Genomic DNA, 11,976 nt, shown 5'->3' with positions numbered 1-11,976 from the left:
CAAGTGCACATGGAACAATCTTTAGGATGGATCACAGGTTAGCCACAAAACAAGTATCACTAGGGGCACCAGGGTGGCTCAGTTGGTTAAGCATCCAACTCTTGGTCTTGGCTTGGGTTGTGATCTTGTGGTTTGTGAGATGGAGCCCCACATTGGGCTCTGTGTTAACAGTGTGAAGCCTTCTTGGAATTCTCTCTCTCTCTCTCTCTGCCCCTTGCTTGCTCTCTTTCTAGAAAAATAAATTAATTTATTAAAAAACAAGTATCAATACATTTAAAAGATTGATATCTTATCAAGCATCTTTTCTGACCACAGTGGTATGAAATTAATAAATTATTTCAAGAAGAAACTGAAAAAAAACACACAAAAATATGGAGATTAAACAACATGCAACTGTACAACCAATGGGTTTTTGAAGAAATAAAATGACAAATTTTAAAAAATACCTTGAGACAGAGGTGCATGGACGGCTCAGTTGGTTGAATGTCTAACACTTGATTTCTGCTCAGGTTGTGGTCACATGGTTGCGGGGTCAAGCCTCACATTGGGCTCCACAATGAGCATGAAACCTGCTTAGGATTCTCTCTCTCTTTCTGCCCCTCCTCCGCTCATACACACTCTCTCTCTCAAATAGAAGAAATGTCAAAAAAGTCAAATAAATAAACACTTAAAAATACCTAGGGACAAATGAAAACAGAAGTATGACATATCAAAATCTATGGGATGTGGCAAAAGCAGTTCTAAGCAGGAAGTTTGTAGCAATACAGTCCAACCCAAAACAAAACAAAACAGAAAAAGAAGAAAAAAATGTCAAATAAAAAATCTAACTTTACATCTAGGGGAACCAAAAAATAACAAAACCCAAATGTAGTAGAAGGAAAAAAAATCAAGATCAGAGAGACTTAATAAAATAGAGACAAGATAGACAATGGAAAAGATCAATGAAATCAAGGATTGTCTCTTTGAAATCATAAGTAAAATTGACAAACCTTTAGCTAGACTCACCAAGAAAATATACAGGGCTCAAAAAGACAAAATTAGATGAAAGAAAAATTACAACTGAAACCATAGATGTAGAAAATATCGTAAAAAAATTATGAACCATTATCCACCAACAAATTCAACAACTTAGAAGAAATGGATACGTTTCTAGAAAATGCAATCTTGCAACACTGAATCACGAAGAAAGAGAAAATATGAATAGATTAATTTCTAGTAAGGAGATTAAATCAGAATTAAAAACTCTCAACAAAGTCCAAAACCAGAAGTTTTTTTTGGTAAATTCTACCAAACATTCAAAGCAGAATTACTATCTATCCCCCTAAAGTTCTAAAACAAAAACAAAAAAAAGAAAGAAAGAAAAAGAAATGGAGGGATGGTTTCCAAAATCACTTTACAAGGAATTACTTTGATATCAAAACAAGAGACGCAAAACACAAAAGAGGAAAATTACAGGCCAATATTCTTGGTAATATAAATGTAAAAATTCTTAACCAAATGTTAGTGAACTGAATTCAACAATACATTAAAAGAATCATATTACCATAATCAATTGGAATTTGTTCCAGTGATATTAAGATGTCTCAACATCTGTAAATCAATTAACTTGATGCACCACATTAACAAAATGTAACATAAAAACCATATAGTGATGGCAATAGATGCATAGGAAGCATTTGACAAAATCTGACTTCCATTCATGATAAAAACTTTCTATAACGTGGATATAGAAGAAATGTACCCAACATAATAAAGACAAAATATAACGAATCCACAGCTAACATATTCGATGGTAAAAACTGAAGACTTTTCCTCTAATATCAGAAATAAGACAAGTGAGCCCATTCTTGCCACTTTTATTCAATATACTATTTGAAGTCCTAGACAACAATAAGGCAAGTAAAAGGAATAAAAGGCATCTAATCTAGAAAGGAAAAGTAAAACTGTCACTATTAGCAGATGACATGACATAGATAATCCTACTCTCCACTAAAAAAAATGTTACAACTAATACACAAATTCAGTAATCTTGCAGGTGGCAATATCAATATGCAGAAATCTGTGGCATCTCTATTCACTAATAACAAACTATCAAAAAAGAAATTAATAAAGAAATACCATTTACAATTGTATCACAAGGAATTAAATAACTAGGAATAAATTTAATGAAGGAAATTAAAAGCCTATATATAAAAAACTGTAGGATACTAATAAGTGAAATTGAAGAAGATACAAGGAAATGGAAATGTATTTCATGCCAATGAATTGGAAGAATTAATACTGTTAAAATATCCATGCTATTTAAAGCAACCTACAGAGTCAATGCAATCCTTATCAAAATTACATTGCCATTTTTCAGAGAACTAGAACAAATAATTCTAAAATTCGTATAGAACAACAAAAAATCCCAAATAGCCAAAACAATCTTGAAGACGAACAAAGCTATAAGTACTATCCTCTTTGAGTTCAAACTATAAGACAAACCTATGATAATTAAAACAGTATAGCACTGGCATAATTGCAGGCACACAGATAAATGGAAGAGAACCAGGAGCCCCCAAATAAACCTACACATATATTGACAATTAATTTATGGCAAAGGAGCCAATAACATGCAATGGAGAAAGGACAGTCAGTCTTACAAATGGTGTTGGAAAATTTGGACCTGAAAACAATGTAACCAGACCATTTTTAAAAGAATGTGATATCTTATTATAGTTTTGATTTGCATTTTTCTGATGATATGTGATGTTGATCATCTTTTCATGTATCTGTTGGCCATCTGTATGTCTTCCTTGGAAAAATACCCATTCATGTATTCTGCCCATTTTTAATTGGATTATTCATTTTTGGGGTGGTTACTAACCCTTTATCAGATATGTTTGCAAATATCTTCTCCCATTGCAAAATTTGCTCTTTAGTTGTGTTGATTGTTTTCTTCATTGTGCAAAAGCTTTTTATTTTGATAAAGTCCCAATAATTTACTTTTGCTTTTGTTTCCCTTGCGTCCAAAGACATATCTAGAAAGAATTTGCTACGACTGATGTCAAAGAGGTTACTGCCTGTGTCCTCCTTTAGGATTTTGATGGCCTCAGGTCTCACATTTAGGTTTTTAATACATTTTCAATTTGCTTTTGTGTTTGGTCTAAGAAAGTGGTCCAGTTTCATTCATTTGCATGTTGTAATCCATTTTTCCCAAAGCAATTTGTTGAAGAGACTATCTTTTTCCCATTTGATAGCCTTTCCTACATTTTCAAAGATAAATTGACCATGTAATTGTGGGTTTATGTGGATTTATGCTCTATGTGCCTATTTTTTTGTACAAGTACCAAACTCTTTTTATCACTACTGTTTTGTAATATAACTTGAAGTCTGTATTTGTGATGCCCCCACATTTGTTTTTCTTTTTAAAGATTGCTTTTAATATTCAGAGTTTTTTGTGGTTCCATACAAATTTTAGGATTGTTTGTTCTAGCTCTGTGAGAAATGCTGGTGATATTTTGGTAGGGATTACATCAAATGTGTAGATTGTTTTGAGTAATACAGATATTTCAACAATATTTGTTTTTCTGATCCATAAGCATGGAATATTTTTCCATAACCTTGTGTCATTTTCAATGTCTTTCACCAGTGTTTTATAGTTTTCAGACTACAGACATTTCACCTCTTTGGTTAGGTTTATTCCTAAGTATCTTATTGTTTTTGGTGCAATTGTAAATGGGATTCATTCCTTAATTTATCTTTCTGTTGCTTCATTATTGGTTTATGGAAAGGCATAAGATTTCTGTAAATTGATTTGGATACCTTTTATTTCTTTTTGTTGTGTGACTGCTGTGGTTAGACTACCAGTAATATGTTAAATAACAGTAGTGAGAGTGGACATCCCTGTCTTGTTCCTGACAATAAAGGAAAATCTCTCAGTTTTTCTCCATTGAGGATGATATTAGCTGTGTTTTTTTCATATATGGTCCTTATTATGTTGAGGTATGTTCCCTCTAAACCTACTTTGTTGTGGGGTTTTATAATGAATGAATATTGTACTTTGTAAATTGCTTTTTCTGCATATATTGTAATGATCTAATGGTTTTTACCCCTTCTTTTATTAAGGTGGTGTATCATGTTGATTGATTTGTGAATATTGAACCACCCTTGCAACCTAGGAATAAATCCTACTTGATGGTGGTAAATAAATTTTTAATGTATTGTTGGATTCAGTTTGCTAGGTTTTTTTCTTTTTTGAGAATTTTTGCATCCCTGCTCATCAGAAATATTAGTTTGTAGCTCTAATTTTAGTGGAGTCTTTATCTGGTTTTGGTGTCAGGATAATTGTGGCCTTTATGGGCCCACTTAGCCCATACCCACCCAGCTCCACTCAGCAGCTCTCAGTTTGTTCTCTGTATTTAAGAATCTCTTATGGTTTGCCTCCTTCACTGTTTTTATCTTATTTTTCCTCCTCTTCCCCTATGTTCATCTGTTGTGTTTCTTAAATTGCACATATGGGGGCGCCTGGGTGGCGCAGTCGGTTAGGCGTCCGACTTCAGCCAGGTCACGATCTCGCGGTCCGTGAGTTCGAGCCCCGCGTCGGGCTCTGGGCTGATGGCTCGGAGCCTGGAGCCTGTTTCCGATTCTGTGTCTCCCTCTCTCTCTGCCCCTCCCCCGTTCATGCTCTGTCTCTCTCTGTCCCAAAAATAAATAAACGTTGAAAAAAAATTAAAAAAAAAATTGCACATATGACTGAAATCTTATATTTGTCTCTCTCTGACTGACCTATTTAGCTTAGCATAATACACTGTAGTTCCATCCATGTTGTTGCAAATGACAAGATTTCATTCTTTTTTAATTGCTGAGTAATTTTCCATTGTGTATGTATACATGTGTTTGTGTGTATGTACACACACACACATATATATGTGTATATATGTATACCCACCACACCCACACCTATATATGTATATAAACACCTTTCCATTCATCAGTAGATGGACATAATTTGAGATCTTTCCATAATCTGGCTATTGCTGACAGCACAGCTATAAACATTGGGGTGCATGTGCCCTTTCAAATCAGCATTTTTATATCCTTTGGACAAATACCCAGTAGTGCAATTCCTGGGCTGTAGGGTAGTTCTATTTTTCATTTTTTGAGAGACCTCCATATTGTTTTCCAGAGTGGCTGCACCTGTTTGCATTCCCACCAATACTACAAAATTGTTCCTTTTTCTCCACATCCTAGCCAACATCTGCTGTTGCTTGAGTTGTTCATTTTAGCAATTCTGACAGGTGTGAGGTGGTATCTCATTGTGGTTCTGATTTGTATTTTTCTAGTGATGAGTGATGTGCATCTTTTCATGGGTCTGTTAGCTATCCAGATATCTTCTTTAAAAAAGTGTCTATTCATGTCTTTTGCCCATTTCTTAACTGGATTATTTGGTTTTTGGGGGTTGAGTTTGATAAGTTCTTTATAGATTTTGGATAGTAACCCTTTATCTGATATGCCATTTGCAAATATCTTCTCCCATTCTGTTGGTTGCCTTTTAGTTTTGCTGACTGTTTCCTTTGCTGTGCAGAAGATTTTATTTTGATGAAGTCCCAGTAGTTCATTTTTGCTTTTGTTTCCCTTGCCTCTGGAGATGTGTTGAGTAAGAAGTCGCTGCGGCCTAGATCAAACAGGTTTTTGCCTGCTTTCTCCTCGAGGATTTTGATGGCTTCCTGACTTACATTTAGGTCTTTCATCCATTTTGGGTTTATTTTTGTGTATGGTGTCAGAAAGTGGTCCAGTTTCATTCTTCTGTATGTTTTCCCAGCACAATTTCCTGACGATACTGTATTTTTACCATTCGATAGTCTTTCACGCTTTGTCGAAGATTGGTAGGCCATACATGTGTGGGTCCATTTCTGGGTTCTTTATTCTGTTCCATTGATCTATATGTCTGTTTCTGTGCCAGTACCATACTGTCTTGGTGATTACAGCTTTGTAATACAGCTTGAAGTCTGGAATCGTGATGCCTTCAGCTTTGCGTTTCTTTTTAACATGACTCTGGGTATTTGGAGACTTTTCTCGTCCCAGATGCATTTTAGAATTATTTGTTCTAGCTCTGTGAAGAATGCTTAAGTGATTTTTATAAGGATTGCATTGAATGTGTAGAGTGCTTTGAGTAGTATAGACATTTTAACAATATTTGTTCTTCTAATCCATGAGCATGGAATGTTTTTCCATTTCTTTGTGTCTTCTTCAATTTCTTTCATAAGCTTTCTATAGTTTTGAGCATATGGATCTTTTACCTCCTTGGTTAAGTTTATTCCTAGGTATTTTATGGCTTTTGGTGCAATTGTAAATTGGTTCAGTTCCTTGATTTATCTTTTTGCCGTTTCATTATTGGTGTATGGAAATACAACCAATTTCTGTATGTTGATATTATGGACTCTGCAGAATTCATGTATTAGTTTTTGGATGGAGTTTTTTGGGGTTTCCACATAGAGTATCATGGTGTCTGAGAAGAGTAAAGATTTCACTTCTTCCTTGCCAATTTGGATGCCTTTTCTTTTTGTTGTTTGATTGCTGAGGGTAGGGCTTCTAGTACTATGTTGAACAACAATGCTGAGAGTGGACATCCCTGTCGTGTTCCTGACCTTAGGGGGCATCTTTGTCATGTTCCTGACCTCAGGTGGAAAGCTCCCAGTTTTTTAACCATTGAGGATGATATTGGCTGTGTGTCTTTCATATATGGCCTTTATGATGTTGAGGTATGTTCCTTCTATCCCTACATTCTTGAGGGTTTTTATCAAGAAAGGATGATGTATTGGGGGCGCCTGAGTGGCTCAGTCAGTTATGCATCTGATTTCAGCTCTGGTCATGATCTTGCGATCGGCAGGTTCAAGCCCTATGTTGGGCTGTATGCTCATGGCTCAGAGCCTGGAGCCTGCTTCAAATTCTGTGTCTCCCCCTTTTTCTGTCCCTCCCCCGCTCATACTCTGTCTCTCTATCACTCAAAAATAAATAAACATTAAAAATTTAAAAAAAGGAAAAGATGCTGTATTTTTTCAATGCTTTTTCTTCATCATTTGAGAGGATCATATAGTTCTTATTCTTTCTCTATTGATGTGGTGTGTCACATTGATTGATTTGTGAATATTAAACCATCCTTTCAGCCCAGGAATAAATATAATTTTTTCATACTTTGATTTGATATGTTAATATTTTGTTGAAGATTTTTGCATTCATGTTATGAGAAATACTGGCCTATAGTTTTCCTTTTTTTGTTTTTTTTTTATTTTATTTATTTATTTATTTATTTTAACGTTTTATTTTTGAGACAGAGAGAGACAAAGCATGAACGGGGGAGGGTCAGAGAGAGGGAGATACAGAATCTGAAACAGGCTCCAGGCTCCGAGCTGTCAGCATAAAGCCCGACGCGGGGCTCGAACTCGCGGACCGTGAAATCATGACCTGAGCCGAAGTCAGCCGCTCAACCGACTGAGCCACCCAGGCGCCCCTAGTTTTCCTTTTTTTGTACTGATTTTGGTTTTATTATTAGGGTAATGCTGTCCTCAGAATGAGTTGGGAAGAATTCTCTCTGCTTCTATTTTTTTGAAGAGATTGTAGAGAATTGGTATAATTTTTGCCCTAAATATTTGGTAGAATTCATTAGTAAATGCATCTGGACTTCCTGCTTTCTCTTTTGGATGGCTATTAATTATTATTTCAACTTGCTTAATACATTTATACTTATGTCACCTATGCCTTCTGATGTGAGTTTTGGTAGATTGTATCTTTCAAGAAATTGGTCCATTTCATATAAAGTATCATATTTGTGGGCATATATTTGTTTATATTGTTCATTTATTATGCTTTCAATGTCATGGGAACAGTAGTAGTGGCCCCATTTTCATTTCTAAAGCTGGTGATCTATGTCTTACGTTTTTTTTTTTTTCTTACTTAAACTGGCTAGAGTTGACTCAATCTTATTGATTGTCCCAAAGAACCAACTTTGTTTTCCTTGATTTGCTCTATTGATTCCTTGTTTGCAGTTTCTTTACTTCTGTTACAATGTTTATTATTTATCTTTTTCTGATTACTTGGATTTAATTTTATCTCTTTGTTTCTAATTTCTTGAGGTGGAGGTTTCAAATATTTGTGTAATATATTTCTTATTTTATATTATATTCATTCCAGACTATGTATTTCTCCCTAAGAAATGTTTTTGCCTAAATCCACCAATTTTGATATGTTGTATTTTCATTTTCATATAGTTCAAAATATTGTAAAATATTCCTTGAGAATTACTCTTTCACCTCTGTGTTATGTAGAAGTTTCATGTTTAATCTCCAAGTATTTTGGGGTTTTCCAGCTATTATTCTGTTATTGATTTCTAGTTTAATTCCATTGTCACTTGAGAATATATTTTGTGCAACTTTTTTTTTAATTTTTAAGGTGTATTTTAAGGCCAAGAAGGTTGTATATCATGTGAGCTTGATAATAATGTTGAAAATATTACTGTTGAAAATGCTTGAAAATAATGTTACTTTTGCTGTTGTTGGACGAAAATCTCTATTATCAATTAAATCAAATTTCTGGACTATGCTATTCAATTCAACTATGTCCATACTGATTTTCTATCTGCTGGATATGTCAATAGAGGGATATTGAAGTCTTCAACTATAATAATAAATTTATCTTTTTCTCTGTGTAGCTTTGTCAGTTTTTGCCTCACATATTTTAATGTTCAATGGTTATGCACATACAAATTAAAAATTCTTCTTTGAGAATTGTCCCCTTTATCATCATGTAATGCTTCTCTTTACCCCTGATAATTTTCTTTGTTCTGAAGTATGCTTTGTCTGAAATTAATATAGCTACTTCAACTTTCTTTGGGTTGGTGTTAACATTTTTCCTTTTTTAAGTGTTTATTTAAATTACAGTTAGATATCATAGCATGTAATATTAGTTTCAGGTGTACAATATTGTGATTCAACACTTCCATACAACACCCAGTGCTCATCACAATACGTGTACTTCTTAATCCCCATCACCTATTTTACCCATCCCCCTCACCCATCTCCCCTCTGGTAACCATCAGTTTGTTCTCAATAGTTAAGACTTTGTTTCTTGATTTGTTTTTCTCTCTTTCTTTCTTTTTCCCCTTTGCTCATTTGTTTTGTTTCTTAATTCCATATATGTGCAAAATCATATGGTGTTTATCTTTCTCTGACTTATTTTGCTTAGCATAATACTCTTTAGCTCCATTCACGTCATTGCAAATGGCAAAATTTCATTATTTTAAAGCCCCCCTATATATCTATATCCATATCTATATCTATATCTATATCATCTATCATATATATATATGTATGTATATATATATATATATATATATAATCACATCTTCTTTATCCATTCATTAGTGGATGGACACTTAAGCTATTTCCAAAATTTGGCTATTATAGATAATGTTCCCATAAACATCAGGATGCATGTATCCCTTTTAATTAGTATTTTTGTATTCTTTGGGTAAATCCCTAGTAGTGTAATCGCTGGATCATAAGGTAGTTATATTTTTAACTTTTTGAGGAAATTCCATTCTGTCTTCCAATAATGATGCAACAGAAAGAGAAATTAGAGAATCAATCCTATTTACAAGTGCACCAAAAACAATACAATACCTAAGAATAAACCTAGTCAAGAAGTTGAAATAACTATCTCTGAAAACTATAAAACACTGATGAAATAAACTAAAGATGACACAAAGAATTGGAAAGATATTCCAATGCTCATGGATTGGAAAAACAGATATTGTTAAAATATATATAATACTCAAAGCAATCTGCACATTTAATATACTCCCTATCAAAATACTAACAGCATTTTTCACAGAGCTAGAACCAACAGTCCTAAAATTTGTATGGAACTGCAAAAGCCTCCGAATACGCACAGCAACCTTTAAAAAGAAAAGCAAAGCTGGAGGCATCAGAATTCCAGACTTCAAGCTCTTTACAAAGCTATAATGATTTTAAAAAAGTATGATACTGGCACAAAAATAGATACATAGTTCAATATAACAGAATATAAAACCCAGAAATTAGCTCACAATTATATGGTCAATTAATCTTTGACAAAGCAGGAAAGAATATCCAATGGGAAAATAATGTCTCTTCATCAAATGATGTTGGGAAAATTGGAGAAGACTTAAATGGGGTACAGAAAACCATAAAAATCATAGAAAAGAACACAGGCAATAACCTTTGTGACATCAGTCACAACTTCTTTTTAGACATGACTTCTGCGGCAAGGGAAGCATGGTATATTTTTTCTACATTTCTTTATTTTAATCTATTTTGTGCTTTGTTCAACCATGTCAAGTGTATTAATGAGACCAATTGAAGACATTCTTTATATCTGTAACAGAACTTCTTAAATTTCTAGCATTTTCTTTTGACTCTTCCTTAGCGTCTACATTATCCATCTGTTCTTGCATGTTGCCCAATTTTCCCCATTAGACCCCTTAGCATATTAAACATCATTATTTTAAATTCCAAGTTGATAATTCCAGCATCTCTGCCATATTTGAGTCTGGTTCTGATTTTTACTTTGTCTCTTCAGTTGTTTTTCTTTTGTCTTTTAATGTAGCTTGTAATTTTTTGATGAAAACTTGACATACTGAAATGAGGCAAATAAATGAGGCAAATAAACCTTAAGTGTGAGGCTCATGATTATCTGGCTAGGAGTTAGGCTACTATCATTTGCTACTGCTGTAGGTGTCAGAGGGTAAAATTTCCTATGGTATCATTGATTTTTGTCTCTCCTGTTATCTTTGTGTTTTCCTAGCGACTTCTTAAGATATAAGAAATGAAGTTCTTTTAGATTTAGTCCAATTATTATATAGGATAATTATTATTATCAATGTGGTAGAAAAGTGTGCAAAGAAAAAATAATTCTGTAGCCCTATGATTAGGTTTCAGTGTTGCTGCTGTTGTTGTTACTGTTGTTGTTGTTTGTTGTTGAAATTGTACTACTGAGATGTGGCTTTCAGAAGTGCTTCTCAGTTTCTTTCCCTTAGGTGAGACAAGAATGCTAGATGGAGGTGGATTGGGATACTTTTGTTCACTCACTTGGAAGGCTAGAGGGAGCTTGAATTGTATATGTCCCTTCCCTGAAATGGAAGGCTAAAGTGGGATGAATCTAAATATTTCCCTTTTACTAGGTCAAGCAGGTTCTAGTAAAATAAATTCCCTTTAATTCAGTCCTTATTAAGAAAAACAAAATGCTGTAGGCAAAAGGCTCTATTAAGAAGAACAAAATTCTCTAGTTTCCAAAATGGCTACCTATTCTCTCTCCTCGTGGAAAACCAGGAGTGTTTTCTCTGATCTTCATTTTGAGAATATGATAGGCCTCCTGGAAGTAAAACTTACAAAAGTGTAGGGGTCTTCCTAATACTTGGCTTCCCTAGAGTTAACCCTAAGATTGTCCTCACTGAGCTTAGTAATTCATCATTAACAGATTAAGTTTTCATACCCAGGTATTGGTTCTCATGAATATTTCTGTTCCTGAGCTTGTGCTCTGGTAAGCTGCAATTATCTGCACCCTTCTGCCTATATCTATAATCATTCAATTATATAAGGATCAAAGGTTTTATTTCAGCTTTTTATTCTTGTTTTGATAGAAGTGATGCCTTCCAAGCTCCTTCCAAGCTTCCATTTATGACTCAAACAGGAATTCATACAAATCTTTACAAAGGAAATTTAGGTGTTCTAGTTGATCATGTACATAGAGTAAATTTTGGTTGCATCCAAAGCCAAGGTGCTCTTGGACTGTATTAGTAAACATCTAGAATCTAGGCACAGGGAAGACATCCTGTCCTAGTCAAACTCCCTTGAAAGACTATGCCCAAACTAAAGATCCTCTTCTACTTTAAGGGTGACAACAGAAAAATAGAAACATGTCCAGAGAGAAAAGAGAAGACAGGGGAAGGACGTAAAACCC

The sequence above is a fragment of the Felis catus genome, chromosome X, assembly GCF_018350175.1.
Source record: "Felis catus isolate Fca126 chromosome X, F.catus_Fca126_mat1.0, whole genome shotgun sequence".
In the NCBI taxonomy this organism is placed as follows: Eukaryota; Metazoa; Chordata; class Mammalia; order Carnivora; family Felidae; genus Felis; species Felis catus.
This window is presented reverse-complemented; position numbering follows the sequence as displayed.